We start from the raw sequence: 21,775 nt of genomic DNA on the forward strand, positions 1-21,775 counted from the left end.
ACTCCCTGGTGGCCACGCCCCCGCCGCCGCTCGTTGTTATCCCGCTCCTGTGCTGCTTCGTTGTCTGGTGCTATTTCGTAGTTTGGTCTGAATTGTACTGTATCTTCTGTAATTGTATTTAAGTTTTGTATTTAATTCCTTTCTGCCTCTGCTTGTTTCGTTATCCCCCCTGTGCAGTGTACCCCTGCGCCCACCCGCCCCGCTCCCCACTTCCCGCTTCCCGCCGCGAGTGGAGACATGCCCCCTTCCTTCTGGGCCCTCCCCGCCTCCCAGCTGCTCCTCCCTCCCTGCACTTGGCCATATATGGCGACTGTGCGGCACAGGTGAGTGTGACCTATTCTTAGGACACCCCCGCGCCGCACGGCCACCAGCTGTCGCGTGTGCCCCCGCCTGCCGCTGCTCTCAGCCTCGCTGAGCCTTACTCCCTGGTGGCCACGCCCCCCGCCGCCGCTCGTTGTTATCCCGCTCCTGTGCTGCTTCGTTGTCTGGTGCTATTTCGTAGTTTGGTCTCAATTGTACTGTATCTTCTGTAATTGTATTTAAGTTTTGTACTTAATTCCTTTCTGCCTCTGCTTGTTTCATTATCCCCCCTGTGCAGTGTACCCCTGCGCCCACCCGCCCCGCTCCCCGCTGCGAGTGGAGACACGCCCCCTTCCTTCTGGGCCCTCCCCGCTCCCGCCTCCCAGCTGCTCCTCCCTCCCTGCACTTGGTCATAAATGGCGACCGTGCGGCAGAGGTGAGTGTGACCTATTCTTAGGACACCCCCGCGCCACACAGCCACCAGCTGTCGCGTGTGCCCCCCGCCTGCCGCTGCTCTCAGCCTCGCTGAGCCTTACTTCCTGGTGGCCACGCCCCCGCCGCCGCTCGTTGTTATCCCGCTCCTGTGCTGCTTCGTTGTCTGGTGCTATTTCGTAGTTGGGTCTCAATTGTACTGTATCTTCTGTAATTGTATTTAAGTTTTGTACTTAATTCCTTTCTGCCTCTGCTTGTTTCGTTATCCCCCCTGTGCAGTGTACCCCTGCACCCACCCGCCCCGCTCCCCGCTTCCCGCCGTGAGTGGAGACACGCCCCCTTCCTTCTGGGCCCTCCCCGCTCCCGCCTCCCAGCTGCTCCTCCCTCCCTGCACTTCACCATAAATGGTGACCGTGCGCACGCGCAGCGTTGACGGGTAGCGGGCGCGCCGAATGAGCGCCGAAGGTGCGCCAAAGGTAAGCCCGTCTGCGCCCGTCCGTGCCTGGACCGCGCCCAGCGCCCAGACCCCTGTCTCCCGCAGTCACCAGCCCCCTGCCGGACCTACGCCGCCACCGAACTCAACGCACTCAACGCTGGCCGATTCCCGGGTTGCTACAGAGCCATCCGGAAACGCACCCACGGACCCTTCTGCTGCAACTCCTGCAAGTTCACCTGCATCCGGACCTGCACCACTCCAGCAGTGCCCAAGACCTCGACGAGCAACAGCAGCAGCCACCTTAAGTGCATCCTGCTCAACACCCGCTCCGTCCACAGACACACTGTCGATCTCTGGAATCTGCTTGACACCACAGCCCCAGACGTCGCCTTCCTCACGGAAACCTGGATGAACGCCTCCTTAGCGCCCGACATCGCCATCGCCATCTCGGACGGCTACAAGATCATCCGGAGGGACCGCGTCAACCAGACAGGAGGAGGCATCGCCATCATCCACAGGAACTCCATCCGCATCACGACCAACACCGACGACACCCTCGCACCTGCCGAGCACCTGCACTTCCAGATCCACATCAACCCCAAGACCACCCTCAGAGGCACCCTCATCTACAGACCCCCGGGACCACGCACACAATTCAGCGAGGACATCGCCGACTTCGTCAGCCCGCATGCCCTCCCCTCTGCTGACTACATCCTCCTCGGGGACCTCAACTTCCACCTGGAGAACAACAACGACCGTAACACTACCACCCTGCTGGACAACCTCGCTAACCTCGGACTCAAGCAACTGGTGACCACCCCCACCCACTACGCCGGACACACACTCGACCCCGTCTTCTCATCCAGCAAGGACATCGCCTTCAGCCACGCCACCGGACTCCACTGGACGGACCACAGCTGCGTCCACTTCAGCTTCAAAAGGACCACGATCCACCACCAACAGCAACAGGTTGCACGCAGAAGCTGGAACAAGATCACAGCCGACCAGCTCGCGACTTCCCTGAGCAAGAACCCACCCACCAGCGCAACGAACCCCAGCCAAGCGGCCACCAACCTCACGAAGTAGATCAGCGCCTGCGCAGATGACCTCGCCCCTCTGAGGACCCCGCCTAGCAGACCCGGCAGCAAGAAAGCCCCATGGTTCACCGACGAACTCAAGAGCTCCAAGAAGAACTGCAGAGCCCTTGAGAAAGCCTGGTGCAGAGACCCAACAACGGACAACATGACTGCCCTAAAGCTCGTCACCAGAAAACACCACCAACTGATCCACACCACCAAGAAAACTGCATTCAAGTAACGACTGGACAACAACGCACACAACAGCAAGGAACTCTTCAACATCGTTAAAGAGCTCTCCAGCCCGAACGCCGGAAACAACGACATCACCCCTTCGCAAGACCTCTGCAACTCCCTCGCCTCCTACTTCCACAACAAGATCGCGGATATACACAACAGCTTCAGCACTCAACCGACGCACGCCACGACCGAACCACCGCCCCCCACCACCACCCTCTGCGCCTGGACCCCGATCAGCACCGAAGACACCGTCCGCATGATGAACTCCATCCACTCCGGATCTCCGACCGACCCTTGTCCTCACCACGTCTTCAACAAGGCCGACGCTGCCATCGCACCCCACCTGCGGGACATCATAAACACCTCCTTCAACACCGCTACCTTCCCGGAGAGCTGGAAGCACGCCAAACTCAGCGCCCTACTAAAGAAGCCATCAGCCGACCCCACCGACCTCAAGAACTACCGACCGATCTCGCTGCTCCCGTTTCCCGTTTCAACAAGCAGCTGGCCGCCTTCCTCGAGACAAACGGATCCCTCGACCTCTCGCAGTCTGGCTTCCGGGCCAACCACAGCACCGAGACCGCCCTGCTCGCAGCAACCGATGATATCCGAGCCCTACTCGACAACGGAGAAACAGCGGCCCTCATCCTCCTAGACCTCTCCGCGGCCTTCGACACTGTCTGCTTCCGTACCCTAGTACAGTGCCTCAGCAACGTCGGAATCCAGGAGAAGGCACTGGAGTGGATCATCTCCTTCCTCGCCGGAAGGACACAGAGAGTCCGCCTCCCCCCGTTCAGATCAGAAGCCACCGAAGTCATCTGCGGCGTTCCTCAAGGCTCCTCGCTCAGCCCAACCCTCTTCAACATCTACATGAGTCCCCTCGCAGCCATTGCATGCCAGCACAACCTCAACATCATCTCCTACGCCGACGACACCCAGCTGATCCTCTCCCTCACCAACGACCCCGCCACCGCCAGAGCCAACCTACAAGAAGGGATGAAAGAGGTAGCCGAATGGATGAAGAACAGCCGCCTGAAACTGAACTCGGACAAGACGGAAGTCCTCATCCTGGGATCCGCACCCTCAGCCTGGGACGACTCCTGGTGGCCCCCCGCCCTAGGCAGCGCACCCGAACAAACAGACCACGCACGCAACCTGGGCTTCATCCTGGACTCCTCCCTCTCCATGACCAGACAAGTCAACGCCGTCTCCTCGTCGTGCTTCAACATCCTACGCATGCTACACAAGATCTTCCGGTGGATCCCCACCGAGACCAGGAAGACGGTCACCCAGGCCCTCGTCACCAGCCGACTGGACTATGGCAACTCCCTCTACGCCGGAACCACCGCCAAACTCCAGGAGAGACTCCAGCGGATCCAGAACACCTCAGCACGACCTATCCTGGACATCCCCCGTCGCAACCACATCTCCGGACACCTGAGAGACCTGCACTGGCTCCCGGTCAACAAGAGAATCACCTTCCGTCTCCTCACCCACGCACACAAAGCCCTGCACATCCAAGGCCCAGGATACCTCAACAGCCGCCTCAACTGCTACGCTCCCAAACGCCAGCTTCGATCAACCGGCCACACCCTCGCCGCCGTCCCCCACATCCGAAGAGCCACCACAGGGGGAAGGTCCTTCTCCTACCTCGCCGCCAAGACTTGGAACTCCCTCCCAACCCACCTCCGCCGGACCCAGGATCATCTCGCCTTCCGGAAGCAGCTCAAGACCTGGCTGTTCAAGCAGTAGCGGACCCCCCCTCCCCTAGCGCCTTGAGACCCTCCGGGTGAGTAGTGCGCTATACAAATGCTTTGATTAATTGATTGATTGATTGATTGGAGTATGCCCAAAGTGCGCGTGAAGACCAGGCAACATGCGCCGTCCGTGTCGCGCCCCTGCCGGGGTATCAACAGTGAACAGCTGCACAACACCGCGCAGTGACCCGGCACTCCGCGCACACCCAGGCACCCAACCTACTGCATCAAGACTGCCCCAAGGCCATAGGTATTGGCGTCGACAGCCATGTTTGTGGGTTTCTTTGGGTCAGAATATGAGAAGGTAGTGTTGGAAGAGAGTGCCTCTTTCGAAAAGCATGTTCTTGGTCTGCGCCCCACTGGCTTCGAAGATGTAATGAGTTCTCGGAGTGGTTGAGTCAGATTTGTCTCGTCCATTATAAACCATCTGCAGAAGTTGACCATGTTCAGGAAACTCCTCACCTCTGAGATGTTGCTCGGCACTGGGGCCTCCTGAATGTCTCGTACCTTTTGCGGGACAGGGGTGATGCCATTTCCTGAAAAGGTGTTTCAGAAAAAGCTGATCTTCCTAAGAAACTCACATTTCTCTCTGTGCAGAGTTAGACTGGCATCTTGGATGCGCTGGACTACTCCTCATAGTTGTGAGTGGTGTTCTTTGAGTGGCTTTGTGCACACAAGGGTATCATCACTCACCTTGAGGACTTTGGGTAGTCCTCTGAGCACTTCTCTGATTGTATTTTGTAATACCTCCAGTGTGCCCAAGAGGCCAAAGTTCAGACGTCTGTACCATCAGAGACCGACATGGGTCGAGAAAGTGGTGATGTACTGTGAATCAGTGTTTTAGAAAACAAAGGTTTTTATCTGGCCAAAAAGGTCCAAAGAAAAGGCAGTGTCAAAATTAGGGATAATGCGCTAGAGTCGAGATTGAGAATGAATATCTCAGGGAGCAATAAGTAATATGAACAGGGACATGTAAGTCAAATCAAATCAAAATATATGCTTTATTCGATTTTAGCCATTAAAATCACAAAAGCAGGCAATTAAAATACAGATATGCAGATATTCCACAATTCATTTGATAAAAAGAAAAAACAATGCAAAGCTAAACATATTCAAACATTTAAGAACAGGGTAACCCTATGGCTAATAATGCAGATACATTCATTTACATAGACATTTTAGCTACTTATCCTTTTCCTTGCTTTCATGATGTTCTTTAGAAAGCGAGTCATAACACCAATACAATACATGCTGTCCAGCAGCTACAGATATAAAAAAGTAGGATGGCATTGTTTCCATCCCCCCTACCCCCCCTTCAGTAAGAGCATCCATTTAGATTTTTCCTTACTGTCGTGTTTACAAAATAAAATCGCGTGAATAGTGGTTTGATGAGAAATGTTGTCACATGAGCATGGGCTGAGGTTACTAGACCAGTCATTCATCCTGTGGTAGCTGAGCAGATGATGAAAAATGCCAAACCTAAAACACGTTAAAAGGTATCTATCATAACCTCCAGTACAGCATAAAAGATATGGTTGAATATCATAAGTAATCAGGGTCAATTGATGTTGGACTGTCGTAATTTGACAAATGACTGGGTAAGCATTAAGCTTTGCTACACATTATTCCCTTATCTTGACCATAGTTGTTAAGCGCCATTTTGTATGTTACGGCGGCCATTTTAGAGAATGCGTCGCCTCGTGGCCTGCATGCCCTTTGGTCCTTTCTCTATACTACTGTTCACTTGCGTTTGCCCAGCAACAGGCTATTTTTAGTAACGGTCAAGCTCGCACATGCGCAGTTTCGACTGACCAGTCATCGTTTTGGAATGTTCTGCCAAACTGACCAGTGGTGTTGTAACTCCTCCCATGAGTTGGCTGTGTTCCAAAAATGACCATATATGTACCTAAAACTCTGTAACCATGTACCGCCCATCTTTCAATGTCTGTAAAACTGTATAAAAGAAGGACTTACACCGATGTTCGGTGTGATACTTCTTGCATTGCCGAAGGGTGCTGTAGGAATGTACCACCACCCCATGGGGTCTTAATAAACTTGTCTTTTGCATTTTCTAGTTTCCGTGCCAACAGTTCTTATGGTGTAGAGGGTATTCTGCGGAGTATGTAGGCCTGGAGAACCCAATACCACAAATTGGCGACCACGAAGGGACTCATCGGCGACTCGGATGCCCGAAGGAGAGGTCGTGACGAAGGATTGGAAACTCGCCATGGACGCGTACGCTACCATCGAGTGACCCGAGTCTTGGCACCCACGGTGTTTTCTTCCCTTCCTTCTGATCTGACCTTACAGGTGGCGCCGGTCCCCGACTGAGATCCTGCTCGTCTGCGTTGCTGTACAGTGCCGGTTTGGCTGATTTGATCAAAGACCTTGGCAGTTGGAACCTGGATATTTGAGATTTGGGTAAGAATTGTGCTTGGTAAGGTAGTCTGCGGACGCTTACTGTGGTTCTATGAATATGAATATGTTTTGAGTTAGCTAACATTTGAGTCTATGAATTTGAACCTATATGTGAAGTGCACTTCACATAGGCAGGCATGTAGAGATGTTTCTCTAACTTTGTTTGTACTTTGAGCGGCACATTTGTATGAAGTAAAGTAAGTGCCATTTTTACGGTATCACATTTTCGTGGTACTTTTTGAGCATGCCTGTTTTAAGCACACTCCGAGGGATGTGCTGTCTTGGGAATGGTACCACGTACAGATTAAACGAATCTCAGCCGGCTCCCCCAGATGGGACTCCTAACCATGAAATGTATATTAAATTTGGCCTTCCCCCTATATTGTATAGTAAATTATGGAACAAATACACTAAGTCTGATCCCGAGTTGCAATGGCCACTACATGGGTCGTTTGATTTACGAAAGGTTCAGTTTGTGGAGCAATGTTTGTTTCAACGTAGGTCTAGACAGAATATGTTTGACTGTGTGCAAATGTGGGAGAAAGCAGTGCGTGAACGAATGAAGCGTGAGATTGCCTTGGCAGAAAAAGAGCAGCGCAAGGCTGCTCGAGATAAAGCTTTACAGCTGGAGGAGAAGGAGTTGCAGGAGAAGAAAGAGAGGGAGGCACGGGAACGTAATTTGCAAACAAGTGGTCAATTTCCTATTCGACGTCCGCTATATCCTGTCCTTACTAACGAAGTTGATGATTTTTCATTATTAGATTGGTCTACGCCTCCGTATGTTCAGCCTACGGCCCCGGACGAGGACTTCGGTGATGAAGAACGAGATTAATAGAGCAGCGGAATTGCGGGGTTTTGCTAGGAAATTGAATTTAAATAGGATAACTATGTCAGAGATTAATGCTGAAAGGAGTAAATGGACAGAACGAGAACAGTTGTGTTTTTTAAATACCTTTGCAGACGAAGTTATTGAACGATTTCGTAAGAATTCGGAGGATTTAGAACCTAAGGATATGTCAGTCCATCATGAGAATATGCGTAAAGGTTTATTTGTTCTTTCAGATGCGGATGCCTTTTTCTTACGATTGGTCCAGCTACGGGATGAGGCGTCCAGATTGCAGGAAGCACGAAAAGCATCAGAGAAGTCCGTGCAGGGGTCGACGGAGTTAACCAAAGAGTGTTCTATCTTTGGAGCAGATAAGAGTTCTAAAGTGCATGTTATGCCTATGCGTGAAGCTGCACCTTTGTATGTTCCCCCTAAAGGGCAAGGTACCAGTGATGATAAAACGTCCAGGGATGCAAAAGGGTATTTTATATATAATTGGTTGTATACGCCTTGGAATAGAGCGGATGTTATGGCATTGAAAAATGCTTTACCCGATCCCCGTAAAAATCCAGCAGCTTTTTATGAAGGAGTGGAGGGGGCTATTTCTTCCTGTGTTATGACACTTGTTGATATAGATCTTTTCTTTGGATTAATACTTCCCCCTGATATGTGGAGAGCGATTCGTAAGTTCGATGATCAAACGATGTTAGGTGCAAATTGGAAAGATATAAGCCAGGCTGATTTAGATAGGGAGCCTGCATGTAAACGCTGTCAGCTGATTTTAGATCTCCCAACAGCTATTTTGAATAAATTGAAAACGCTGGTTTCCCCTAAGAAGATTGATTGGACTATGTTAGCCTCGTGCAAACAGAAACTAGATGAATCGGTCACTGACTTCTTCACGCGTTTCGAAGAAGCGTTTCATGATTACAGTGGGCAATTGTTAACAGATGACACGGGTAGGCATCTGTTTGTCGACAAGTATGTGGCTAATCTCCTACCGGAGATTGCAAAGCGGTTGAAAACTAGTTAAAGTTCTTGGACCACGGCGACCCCTGCGTCTTTGTTAACTATGGCTCAGTATTATGAGCGGCAGGAATTAGAGGCTAAAGAAAGTGTTGATAAGAAAGCGAAGGAGTTGAAGACGAAGGTGATGTTAGCACAGGTTCGTGGTGCGCAATCTAGAGGGAATGATAGAGGCAGGCGAGGAGGGGGTAATGCGTCGTATGGTCGAACCGATATTGCTGACGACCAATGCGCATATTGTAAAGAGTTTGGGCATTGGGCTGAAGATTGTCCGGTGCTTCGTGAGCAACGTAGCCAGCGTGGTCGAGGTGGTGGAAGGTCACGGAATAGTTATTCGGGAGCGAGAGGTGGCGGAGGTGATCGTGGTAGGTTTGAGGCGAGGGGTCGTGGTCAGGATGAACGAAATACTTTTGATCGACAAAATCAGTATCAGATATCGGAGGGTGAGAATGTGGAGAATCAGGACTATGTGCATGCATAGGATTGCGTAGGATGGGGTGTGGAATCGGTTGAAGTGCCAGTAGATCAAAGAGGTCCATATGTATCAGCGGGCGTTTTGGGTTCTACTGATCAGTTTTTAGTTGACACAGGAGCTACTCGTAGTGCTCTGTCTAAAAACTTGGTTCCAAGGGCCCCCTGTCTGGCGAAACGATTACGTGTATAGGGTTCGATGGCACACCCTCTCCAAGCCCATTATCACAACCTCTTGCATTTTGCATTGATACATTTTTTCGTTTTTGTCCATTTTTGTTGTCGCCCCATACCCCAGACAATATTACGGGCATAGATTTGCTCAAATATTTTCGAGCAACGATACGCTGCGCTCCTGAAGGAGTGCGGGTTATTTTGAATGACAATTATCCAGATGCAGGCAGACTATGTACCATGCAAGAAATTGAAGCGTTAGCCTCTCTCCCACACACGTTATGGGCGACATCAGATACGGATATGGGACAGATGCTTATTCCACCTATTCGAATTACTGTCAAGGAGGGAGTATCTTTGCCACGTGTACCGCAGTATAAGATATCTAGAGAAGGTAAGATTGCCCTGACACACATCGTTCAGGATTTGATTATTGCAGGAGTAGTGGAGGAAGTTCCCTACAATGTCTGTAACAGCCCTATTCTTCCGATCCTTAAGAAAGATACTGACGACAAAGTCTATCGATTTATTATTGATTTGAGAGCAATAAACAAAATTGTGGTTCCCCAGTACCCGGTGGTGTCTGACATCACCACCTTACTTACTTTGGTCCCCCCCACTGCCACTACCTTTTCTGTTATTGACCTTAAAAATGCCTTCTTTTCCATTCCCATCCATCCTGACAGCAGATATCTATTTGGCTTCACGTTAAATATTAAATCATATAGATTTTGTCGTGTTCCTCAAGGTTACACAGAGAGCCCTAGCATTTATAGCCAGGCTTTAAAAAGACAGCTCGATTCATTTGAATTGCGATCTGGAGTTGCTCTTATTCAATACGTTGATGACCTCCTATTGGCTGCAGACACCTATGCACAATGTGAGGAGAGTACTCTTGCATTGCTTTCCTTTTTGGCTCAGAACAATCACAAAGTCTCTAGGAAAAAGCTACAATATTGTAGACCAAAGGTGACCTACCTCGGTCATCTTTTGTCTAAGGAGGGACGTGCATTAACATCTGATCGAATTCAAGCAATTTTAGACACACCAGTCCCCCGCACTCAGAGTGATGTACGTGCCTTCATAGGGTTAACGTCCTTTTGTAGACAGTGGATAATGGGGTTTTCGCACATTATAAAACTTTTGTTAGCGTTACTGTCCAAAACTACACCAATGCCCCTTGAATGGACAGATGAATGTCAGAATGCTTTTGAACAATTGAGACAGGCCCTTTGTTCTGCACCCGTGTTAGGTACACCAGATTACACAAAGATTTTCACGTTGTATGTGCACGAGAAAGATGGGTGCGCATTATCAGTGTTAGTGCAGACACACGGGGATAAGCAGAGGTCATGTGCGTACTTTTCGGCCATTCTTGATCCTGTAGCACGAGGGTTACCTGGGTGTTTCCGAGCAGTTGCAGCAACAGCAGTAGCTATACGGCAAAGTGAGGGAATAGTTTTGTCACACAAACTGTTAGTGTTAGTTCCCCATGCAGTGGACGCTCTGCTAAACCAAACGAAAACCCAGTATCTTACGAGTGCACGTTTAACAGGAAATGAGCTTACACTTTTGGCGCCACATATCACACTAAAAAGATGTGCTACCCTGAACCCTGCCACTTTATTGCCGTATCCGGTTGCGGAGGGCCAAGAGGAAGAACACCATGACTGTGTTTTCCTGACTGAAGAACAAACATAGGGTCATGTCGTCTTACAGTATAGGCCACTTCCAGATGTGGATGGGGAGCTGTGGGTTGATGGATCGTGTTTAAGGCTGCCAGATGGCACAACTTCTGCAGCATATGCGATCACGACACTTAAGACAGTGGTAGAAACAACGCGAATACCACAGAAATCGGCCCAAGCAGCGGAGCTGATAGCTTTGACAAGAGCCTGCAAATTGAGTGCTGGCTTATGTGTGAATATCTACACAGACAGCCGGTACGCCTTCGGAGTAGCGCATGACTTTGGCCTACTCTGGAGAGAACGTGGGTTTTTGACTTCACATGGAGTACATATTATGCACGGAGAGCTAGTGCGTGATCTCCTAAATGCGTTACTTTGTCCAAAGAAAGTGGCGATAATTAAATGCAGTGCACATAAAAAGATCACTGACAAAGTGGGACAAGGCAATGCTTTTGCAGACAGTATAGCAAGACAAACGGCTATGTCACGAAATGACTCCTCAATGTATGTGGTGAAGTCGCAGGCTGAGTGATGGCATGATGCTAGAGCAGAGATATTAGACATTCAGAAATCAGCGACTGAAGCAGCACTTGCGACCTGGGCAGCAGAGGGAGTGCTGGGTGATGAGGGTTGTTGGAGGAGCAAAGATATGGAACGATGGAAATTGCCTGCCGCTTACTTGCAAGCGATGGTCCAGATGACACATGGGTTGGCACATGTTGGAGCTCTTGCAATTACTCGATTGCTAACGCGAGTTTGGGAGCATCCTGAGATTGCCAACACGGCCAAGAGAGTAGTGCAGACCTGTTTGATATGTTTACAGCACAATCCTGCAAAAGGGACACATACTCCGAAGTACTGCAAATGGATTACATCCAGCTTGAGCGTTGCAATAACCTTAAGTATGTCTTAGTGGTGGTGTGTGCTTTCAGCAAATGCGTTGAAGCCTTCCCCATGAAGGATAATACAGCGTTGACAACGGCTAAGGTTTTGCTCAAAGAGTACTTCCCTCGATATGGCGTTTGCAAATTTTTGTGGAGCGACAATGGTCCCCATTTTGTTGGGAAAATTGTGGAGTACGTGTTGAAGGGATTGGGAATCCAGCAGAAGTTTCATGCTGTGTTCCATCCTCAGTCAGCAGGTCTTGTTGAACGGTACAATGCTACTTTGAAACTAAAGTTGGCAAAGATTGTGGCATCCACGTCTTTGAAGTGGCCGGATGCCTTGCCGTTAGCATTACTCTCTATTAGATCAGTGCCCCATTCCCGAACTGGCCTCACACCTTATGAAGTGGTGTTTGGAAGGCCGATGAACATATGGGGAGTTCCTAAGCCTCGATTGTTACATGATGTGCCTTGTATAATGATGAACGATTATTTGGCACGATTAACAAATGGTTTACTCTCCATTCATCAACAGGTTCGAGAAGCGCTCCCTGACAATTCCATTGGAGAGGCTCACAATCTTCGTCCTGGCGACCATGTGATGATTCGCTCGTTTGAGAGAACGAACAGCTTGGAACCGAGGTGGCGTGGCTCCGAGCAGGTATTGCTCGCAACTCGAACGGCTGTGCGAGTAACCAACAGGAAGCGGTGGGTGCACTCTACTCACTGCCGTCGTGTCTCTCCGGATCTGGTGAGCCCAACAGCGTTGTCTGACTACCGAGACATCTTGGACGAAGAGAAGAGCCCAGCTGTGACGTCTGCCGAATCGGAGGGAGCCTTCCCGGACCACACTGTTTCTGGACGAGAAAGATATAATCTGCGACCACGATAAGAAAAAAATTTTTGGGTGCGAGACTGGTTGAGTTACCGCTCTGGGGTTTGTGAAACGGAAGCCGGGAATCTCAAGGGGGGGGGATCAGTTCTGCCAAGTGTAGCGACACCCGTCTTGACCCCGGAGAAGAAAACAACGGCTACGTCGGAGCTCAGCACTCATATTTTTATTTTTTAGTTGTACATTTGAGACATTGTGAACTTTTTGAACTATGGCGTCTTCTGCAGCACGAGACAAAAGAATTCTTGGTGCTGTATTATTTGTATTGACAATTGTGGTAATAGCTGTGATAAACTTGGTAGTAGAACTTGTGGTACCTGTGCGAGAACATTTGCTGCCGACTACCCCGGCTCCATCTGAACATTTTCATTTCACCCTACCATACCATGAAGAACGGCACCGACAGACTTATTTGAACAATAGCTTCATTCAAATTCTGCATCACACTCACAATATGACAAACACTTCTAACTGTTGGGTATGTGGGATGTTGCCTGAACATCAAAAGAAAGGAGGCACACCGCTTATCCCACTCCCGTTCTCTCATAATGGGTCTTGCAACACCTGGTACACTCTCCTGTTCACTCTGCGCTGGCCAACAAAAGGGGGGCTGCTTTTTCGTTTGAACAAGATTTGTTTTAATGATCGAGATGGCTATCTACAAGCTGAAGGTACTAAGTTTGAATGGGAAGAGTACTGCCCGGACAATGTGTCTGCACCACGAGTTTACAGCAATCAGTGAAATGTTAACATGTCCAATTCTCATGTTATTAATGTCATTGATACAAAGGCCGATCTTTGTGTATGTAATAAAGGTACAATCCCAGTTGGCAGAAGTGAATGTAACACCACTCTCACCTTTGATACCCCGAATGGCATTTCATTTGTGGCCTCCCGAAACACGTACTTCATATGTGGTAATAAAGGTTATCATCGTCTCCCTTTAGGCTGGTTAGGAACATGTTACATCTCTTTTGTATTACCCCCTGTATTTATTGCTCCGCCCATGTATCATATTGATTATGTATTATACCATTATTTTTTATTGAACAGAGTTAAGAGAGCAGTAGTTCTTGATGACATAGATCAAACAGATACCGCACTGCAACAATATGTTGACTTTAATTTGGGTGTGTTTTCTTTTGTGGGAGCTGCTCTGAATAGCCAGAAAATACGACGGTTAACTTGTGTTGTTGAAGCTGTTGCCAATGATACTGCTTTTGCACTAGGGAATTTAACTGAGGAGCTTCAGATCTCTAGAATTGTAACGCTCCAGAACCGGATGGTTCTAGATGTAGTTCTAGCCGATCGAGGGGGGGCATGCCGCATTATCGGAAGTAGTTGTTGTGTTTACGTGCCAGATAATTCACCATCTGTGTATGATGCCATATCCAAATTACATAAAATTGCTTCTGAGATACATCCTGACAATGGCACATGGACCTTTTCGGGGTGGTTCGGGTGAATGCTTAGTACATGGGGCTGGAAGTTACTGACGATTCTATGTATAATAATTGGGATATTATTCTTCTTATGCTTATGTATTCAATGTGGCCCTGCATTATGTTCTATGTGTCTATCAGCCTGTATTCCATCCAGACGAGCTTTTGAAAAAAATTAACAAATAATTCGTAAAGAAGTGGCCCAAATTATGTCCATTGATATAGAAGATGAGTATCCTGATTATGTCCATTATGAGGTAGCTTCAGCTAAACGCTAAAAGGGTCGTCTGTCGCAATTTGACAAATGACTGGGTTAGCGTTAAGCTTTGCTACACATTATTCCCTTATCTTGACCATAGTTGTTAAGCGCCATTTTGTATGTTACGGCAGCTATTTTAGAGAATGCGTCGCCTCGTGGCCTGCATGCCCTTTGGTCCTTTCTCTATACTACTGACCACTTGAGTTTGCCCAGCAACAGGCTATTTTTAGTAACGGTCAAGCTCACACATGCGCAGTTTTGACTGACCAGTCATCATTTAGGAATGTTCCGCCAAACTGACCAGTGGTGTTGTAACTCCTCCCATGAGTTGGCTGTGTTCCAAAAATGACCATATATGTACCTAAAACTCTGTAACCATGTACCGCCCATCTTTCAATGTCTGTAAAACTGTATAAAAGAAGGACTTACACCGATGTTCGGTGTGATACTTCTTGCATTGCCGAAGGGTGCTGTAGGAATGTACCACCACCCCATGGGGTCTTAATAAACTTGTCTTTTGCATTTTCTAGTTTCTGTGCCAACAGTTCTTATGGTGTAGAGGGTATTCTGCGGAGTATGTAGGCCTGGAGAACCCAATACCACAGGACTACCATACACTTACTCATCTTGGCAGTCGTTCTTAGCGACTCGAGATGGGACATGCAAATTGCTTTATAATCCTTCCTTGATATAGAATTAATTTACTCTGGAGAAATATAATATTCTTGATACCCCAAATCAAATATGAAATTCTTAACATATTTCAGCTAGGTGATCTTACTTGCATGATCCAAATTTATTGAGTCCTTGATGATTTCCCTGTTAAAGCCAGTAAAACTGGAGGTCCAAACATGGTGCCAGAGAAGCACTGGTTGTATTTTAATCAAATCTGTAATGTAAGAGATAGCCAACTCACTATGAAAATTAAAAACTGGGGAGCTCACAGGTACTGCTAAAGTATACCTTAAAAAAGCTTTTTCCACGCGTTGTATAGAAGATACATCATAAAAAACCAAAATTTCGCAATGCTTACACATTTAGCTTGATAAATATTTAAGAGGAACCCCGGGGGTCTATTGCCCATTTTCCTCAAAATATTTACGGCAGCCCTAGTCGACTTCATGAAAAGAAGGGTCCCCGCCTTCACTGCCGGCCCCCATGATCCTGACTGCTCAAACACAACACCAAGGTATGTGAAGATGTTGGTGGAGGCAACCCTGCTTTCTCCCACAGGGAGACTGCTGCATTTTTTCCTCCCCCACCCACAGGTCATAATAAAAGTTTTTGGGCCATTTAATTTGAGCCCCAGATTATCCATAAAACTGGTGTACGAAGCGAGGACCTTCTGCAGGCCATGCTGCGTGTGAGCCATGAGTACTGCATCGTGTTCGTAGAGAAAGGAAACAACCGGACTTTTGTTCATGTATGGCGGGTCTCTAGCCTTACCTGCCAGTTCCTGTTCCAAAGAGTTTGTATATAAAGTGAACAGGAATGGCGCCAAGACACAGCCTTGTCCCACTCCCCTCTCTACTTTAAACGGCACAGTACACTCCCCTTTAGTACCATACCGCACGTTAGAAGTGGCCCTTGAATATAGTTGTCGTAAAAACTGGACCAAAACCTTATCAACCTTCAAGTCCACCAAGATTCTGTGTATTACACAATCAAAGGCGGCTGTAAGGTCTGCAAATGCTACGTAAAACTTTCCTGCCTTTGCCTGGGTGTATTTTCATATTAAAATACTTACATTCAAAACCTGTTCATTTGTGCCGAGGCTCTCTCTAAAACCATATTGGACTTCACTTAAAATGTTATTCTCCTCTGCCCAGGTCTGCAATCTGGCTAAGACTATCCTTCCTGCTATCTTCATCAGGTAGGGATATCGGGCAATAACATGCCAGATTTTCCCTATCCTCTTTTTAAAATATCGGTACTAATATGTATTCAGGCCAAGTTTTAATAAAGCCATTCTTACAGCAAGCTTAGAGAACCCTTGTTATTAAGGGGTACAATAATGAAGGTTTTAACTTAAAAAATCAATATTCCCCCCGTCAGGGCCTGGAGCCTTACTACCCTAGCTTTCGTTAATCACCCCAATGACCTCTTCATGATGAAAATGAAGTTCAATTGGCAGAAAAGTTAAAGCCTCTCCTCCCTGACTATTCACAATGGCAATGGTACTATCTACACTAGCCTGTGATTTATACACATGTGAGAAACAATCTATGCAGGTTTTCTCACCAATTGCGACTGCTAATGTCGCAAAGTCAGACTTGGTGAAGAACGGAGCATTAACTGCCCTCCAGAATGATGAGCTATCTTTGCTCAGAGATGCTTCCTGAAGGGAATCCCAGGTTAGGTCTTTTAACTCTTTCTTTCTTGTTTTTCTAGCCAAATTGTACTTCCTTCTACTTTCTCGGATTTTCTCCTGATCACGCACAGTCCTGTGTACAGCCTCTTTAAGCCGTGTATACATTTTTGTACAATGCGTGTCAAACCATCTGTTTTTACAGGATTGTGCACCCTTCGATTCCACTATTAATAGGTTTTGAATAATCCGGGTGATTACGGAAAAGGGCTGCAAAATTTTATCTTGGGAGGTAGTTTTCCCCAAACACATTAAAATTAAGTCGTAGGCCTTTATTATAATTTGCTTATTCAATTCAGCAGAGTTGTGACTGGACCTTTGTAAGGTGTATCCATTTAAATGAGTAAGGGAGATGTCTTTAGTCCATAGCAATTTGTGTTTTAGATGTAATTCAGCATCAGTGAGCAAAGACATATTGATACTCAGGGGCAGGTGGTCACTCAGTGCATTAGAATGTATTTTATAATCTGCAATAAAATTAGCTTGATGGTTAGGAGCAATTATATAGTCAATTGTAAATCGAAGTCCCCTACCAATAAAAGTGTAATCAAACTCCACATTCGGGGTACACAAACAATTGACGAACCCAAGATCAAATGAGAACAAAATTTCATTGAGCATCTCCCCCTTGGAAGTATGCTCAAAGTGGATCAGCAATACTTCCTCTTCTACCTCCATCCCACAGATGCCCAACCCAGCTTGCTTACACAAGTTAGCGTTAAAATCCCCTCCCCAATCAGTAATCATTTCAGTGCTTGAGTTTGCCCTTAGTTTGCCTAGATCCTCGCTTAACTGTTTTAAGATAGGCCCCAGTTGACCCTTTTCTACATTGTTATAGAAGTTAACAACAGCCAAGATATGGCGAGAGTCTATGCAAATAATTATTATTTGATAAAAGTTGACAGAATTTATCAATTCCATCTTTAATACATTCAACAAATTTGAAATGTACACGCATAACCCTCCATTTGGCCTCCCATGTAATGATTGAATTGCAGAAGTGTGGCAAGTTTTAAAACCATTCAGATGGACTTCACCTATCTCCTGTAGACATAGGATATCAAATATATCAATAAACTCAAGCCATGCTAGATTGTGAACTTTATTACGCAAACCTGCTATGTTCCAAAATAGAACACTTACTTTTTTAGGGAAATTAATTCCACTGACCATTTCTGTCTGATGGCTGAATTCAGAACCAGGTTTCTCGGTGTGTATGGAATTACTAGGCATACTTTGATATCACTTCTCTCCTGGTCTTGCCCAGGAACTTCTCCCTCTTCATTTGTACTGACCTTCAGAACCGTAGACAAAAAATTATTACTGGCTTCATGGATTGTCCTATTTACCATTTCCATTGCTGTATTACTCTGTTCTTTTTCACTAGTTAGTCAGTCGTTTACATTCAGGGATTGGAGAGGCCCAAATCTATTTGCCACCTCTAGGTTATAAAAGGGATGGCCGATAGACTGAATAGGGGCAAGGTTTCTTCTTGTCGGGTACAAGATTTAGGCTGATAAAAAAGAACCCAAGGGCATAACATTTATTCCCAAGTCAGTAACGTTTCTATCCCTGGACCTTTGGAAAATTTCCCTTACCAGTGAAGGAACACCAAAAAAAAGAACAACACAATCTCCCTTAAGACTTTTCATACTGTTGCCAACCCAAGGTACACGACTGATCGTTTTAAATTCATTAAACATTTTCCTGGTCAATCCAGCTCTATTCCCTAAACACTGGATGGCTTTGTTCAGCAGTGACATCCATGACTCTTCTTCCCCCGGGCCGGCGCGGGGGCGTTAGCTAAAATCACAGTGAATGGGGTGGCTGCCGGAGGTAAATTTAAATTAGGTCGGTTGCATGGCCTGTTGTGTGTTTCAATGTTAATAGATCAAGTTTTTATTGGTGGCTCATGATCATAACTCGCCCCTTATGTATTTCTGAGCCGCGCTTATCTTTATTATCAGATACTGTGGAGGAATTAGGTTTTACACCTTGTGTTACTTTTGGTATACTTAGAAGGTTCGTTTTACACGTGTTCCCCATCTGCATTGTTTGACTCTGGTTTCTTAAAACTTTCTCCAGCCCTAATTTAATTTTTCTAATCTTCCCTCCAAAGTGCTGATAGGTTGTTTTACGTACTCTGATAGGTCCATAATCACTTTAAACAGCTTCTCATTTCCGTTTTGCGACCGTCTCCTTTGTTTTTTATTTGTGGTTCAATTCTCTTTCCCTTTTGAGAATGAACATTTCCTATTTTCCCTTGCTCTTTCTTCGGTTTATTTTTAGATGAGCTATTCTCGACGGGGGGTATTACTCAGGGGGAACTAACCAATGACCCAGCTGATTTTGGGTTACAAGGTCTTTTTGATGGAGGTGAAGTTTCAGCATCCAACTCATTAATGGAAATATTGTCGGCAATTATCTGGGTGCATCCATTTTTTAATAGCTGTAAGTTTGAAAAGCCCGGGAACGGGCTTGGTCTGTCACTATTTTTGGAAGCGGTGTTTCTTTGCTATTGCTAGGTAACCCCGTTGCATCTATATTTAGAGATTCTTCCACACATGATATCTTCTTTTCTATAATTCCTACAGCCCCCGTAAGGTAAGGTAAGTTAACAGGGTTATTTTAGCATCTTTAGGCTTACTAGGCTGTTTCGCAATGGTATTCGCTGTTAAGTTTCTTTTCCCCATGTTTGTCACAGTCCCAGCGAGTTACTACTTCAATAAAAAGTTACTGGAAAAAAAAAATTGTTATTTATTTCATGAGAATGTGCAAGAGAAAATTCAGGGGCTCACATAGGGAAGTGACAACAAGCGTTATAAGTTGGGGTGACTTTAAAATAAAAATATTGCATTCACAACACATCGAAGAACTCCTCATGAATAAATGATAGAAAGTGTACAGAGCCCTTGTTGTAATGGGTCAACGGCGTTTCGATCTCAGCTGTTCAAGATCATCCTCAGGACATAGCAATTGTCAGCAAGCTGGATCTATAAGGGATATTACATATGTTATAGTAGGGTCCCTGGATAATCATTTATATTATGCTTAAAATAGTGATTTTCCCAGTGAACAATTATTCGAGGTCGAGCCTCCTATTCTTCAATACAGATAATAATTACTGTCTTTCCTATTTTAAATAGTGAGACAAGGTTGTCTGAGAAAAGAAGACTCAATATTTTTACATTTAAAATACCTTAAACCATAAGGTACTGCCATACTAGAGCAGAGTCATGTGTTTTAGATATCCCGGTGTCGGCGGCAGGGTAGGTCGTACGTTCAAGTGCGTAACAAACGCTGGACCCAATCGGTGTCCTTATACCGCTGGCTACTGTAACAAACAATTTTTGTGGGCAGTATAGGTCTACTATGAAAGTACGGGGTATGTAGTTTTCACTTACCTTGTAGTGTAGATAGTGGGACGCTGATCCTGAAGAAGTGTCCTGATCAGTTTGACAATTGAGACACGAAACATGTTGATCACTTGAGAGTAGGGCTCATACCACTAGACACTTAACAACTAGTTTTTTCTCCCCTCTCCTCCTTTTAATTAGGCTGTTTACCTTCAGAATAAAGTTTGGTTAAGACCAACTGACCTAATTTAACTTACTAATCGATTACATCTACACACACTAGGCCCCTCGCCCCCACAGCACCTTCTGGCAGGAACAAAAGATCCCCGATGAAGAGCCCTGGTTCCGGGTGCCCGTCAGGTATTGCAGCGCCCACCTGACTAGGGGCAGGCTCAAATGATGAAGCATGACACCTAGCTTGCTCGGTATGTGAGAGCCCTAGTTCTGACAAGGAGAATCCCCCCTCCTTCCCTCACACATCAGTGACCCTACTACCTTCTCATACTAATTCAGAGGAACCTCGTACCCTTCTTGTTACACAGCCTCCTGGGGCATGTACGCTGGACCTCGGTAAACTAGCCCCTAGTCCCTCTTCTTGTTCAACATAATAGAATATGTCACAGGTTATAGCCAGTGTAGCAAGAGCTATAGGTAAGGTGTCATCCACGTGAAACAGTTGAAGCACAAGTGATTAATGACCAGCAGAAGCGCGGCAAAAGGTGGAAAGGAAAGGCTTAAAACGTATTCAATACCGGATGGCGCCAGGGAGCTAGAAATGAAGCAGAGTGCCGCAAGGGGCATGAAACCCTGAAAATTGAAGGGGAGGGCTTGGAACTATTCCACCTGTGACTGACATCCACCAGTGAAGGTACAGACTAAGGGAGAAGGTGGGGAAAACAAGACTGAGAATTTTTGGCACTTACGGAGATATGTAGCGCGTAATTGGAACAATTACTTGGAGCTGCGCAAGGACAGGCCGTTTCTTCCGGAGTCAACAATGTGGTGCAGCGGGTCAAGGCTGCAATGTGAAGTGCGATTCTTCAGTTTACGATTATCTAAATAATTTAAACAAAGCTAAGGCAGTAAGTCCCGGGGGGTGGAAGGGAGGGTGCTCTATATTACAGAGGGGTCATCGTGTCACTTACTTTCTAATCAGGACTGCTTCAGTAAGCCTGACAGCAAAGAACTCAGATGTGTGTCCTGCTTCTCTAGAGGGCGTGCTGAATGTAAGAGGTTGGGGAAGTGTGTTCAGTCAGGTATATAAAGCCACTGGAGAAAGCATACAGATGCTCAATTAGCCTCAGGTGTGACTAATTAACTCCAGCTAAGCCTAATTAGTTACGCCGCGGCCAAGCAAGAGGTGTTAACCCTGTCTTAGCCTTGCAGACTAAAGAGAATAAGGAAGGGTGAAAAAAGACTGTAAGGCAGCTTTGAATCACAGACGGAACACTGAGTAAAGTTTAGAAGAAAAAAATATATTTTCACACTGAAAACAATGTACTCAAATTAATGCACCTAACTTGGAAACAAACAAATATATGTTTAAACAGTATTGTAAAATCAAGCACATTATGAAAAGACAGAATATATTAGAACCAGTGCAACAGCCTTAATATGGAACACACTGAGGGCCATGTGCTCAGTGACTTAAGACTGAAAAGTGTAACCAGTAGTTATATAAAGGTTTTCCACTTGTCCATTGAATTTAGTCCATGTTCAATAGCGCGGCA

General features: G+C 46.6%; 1 protein-coding gene across 1 annotated transcript in view; it reads right to left on the bottom strand.

Annotated features, from left to right (window-relative positions):
* Positions 1-21,277, bottom strand: part of LOC147712444 (uncharacterized) — a 399,151-nt gene extending 377,874 nt beyond the window's left edge. Inside the window, exon 1 of the mRNA XM_086923116.1 lies at positions 21,191-21,277. The gene's annotated coding sequence lies outside the window, so the exon portion shown is untranslated. The remainder of the gene's footprint in view (positions 1-21,190) is intronic.
* Between the last annotated feature and the right edge of the window lie 498 nt (positions 21,278-21,775).

The sequence above is a fragment of the Lissotriton vulgaris genome, chromosome 5 (genome assembly GCF_964263255.1).
Source record: "Lissotriton vulgaris chromosome 5, aLisVul1.2, whole genome shotgun sequence".
NCBI classification, from domain to species: domain Eukaryota; kingdom Metazoa; phylum Chordata; class Amphibia; order Caudata; family Salamandridae; genus Lissotriton; species Lissotriton vulgaris.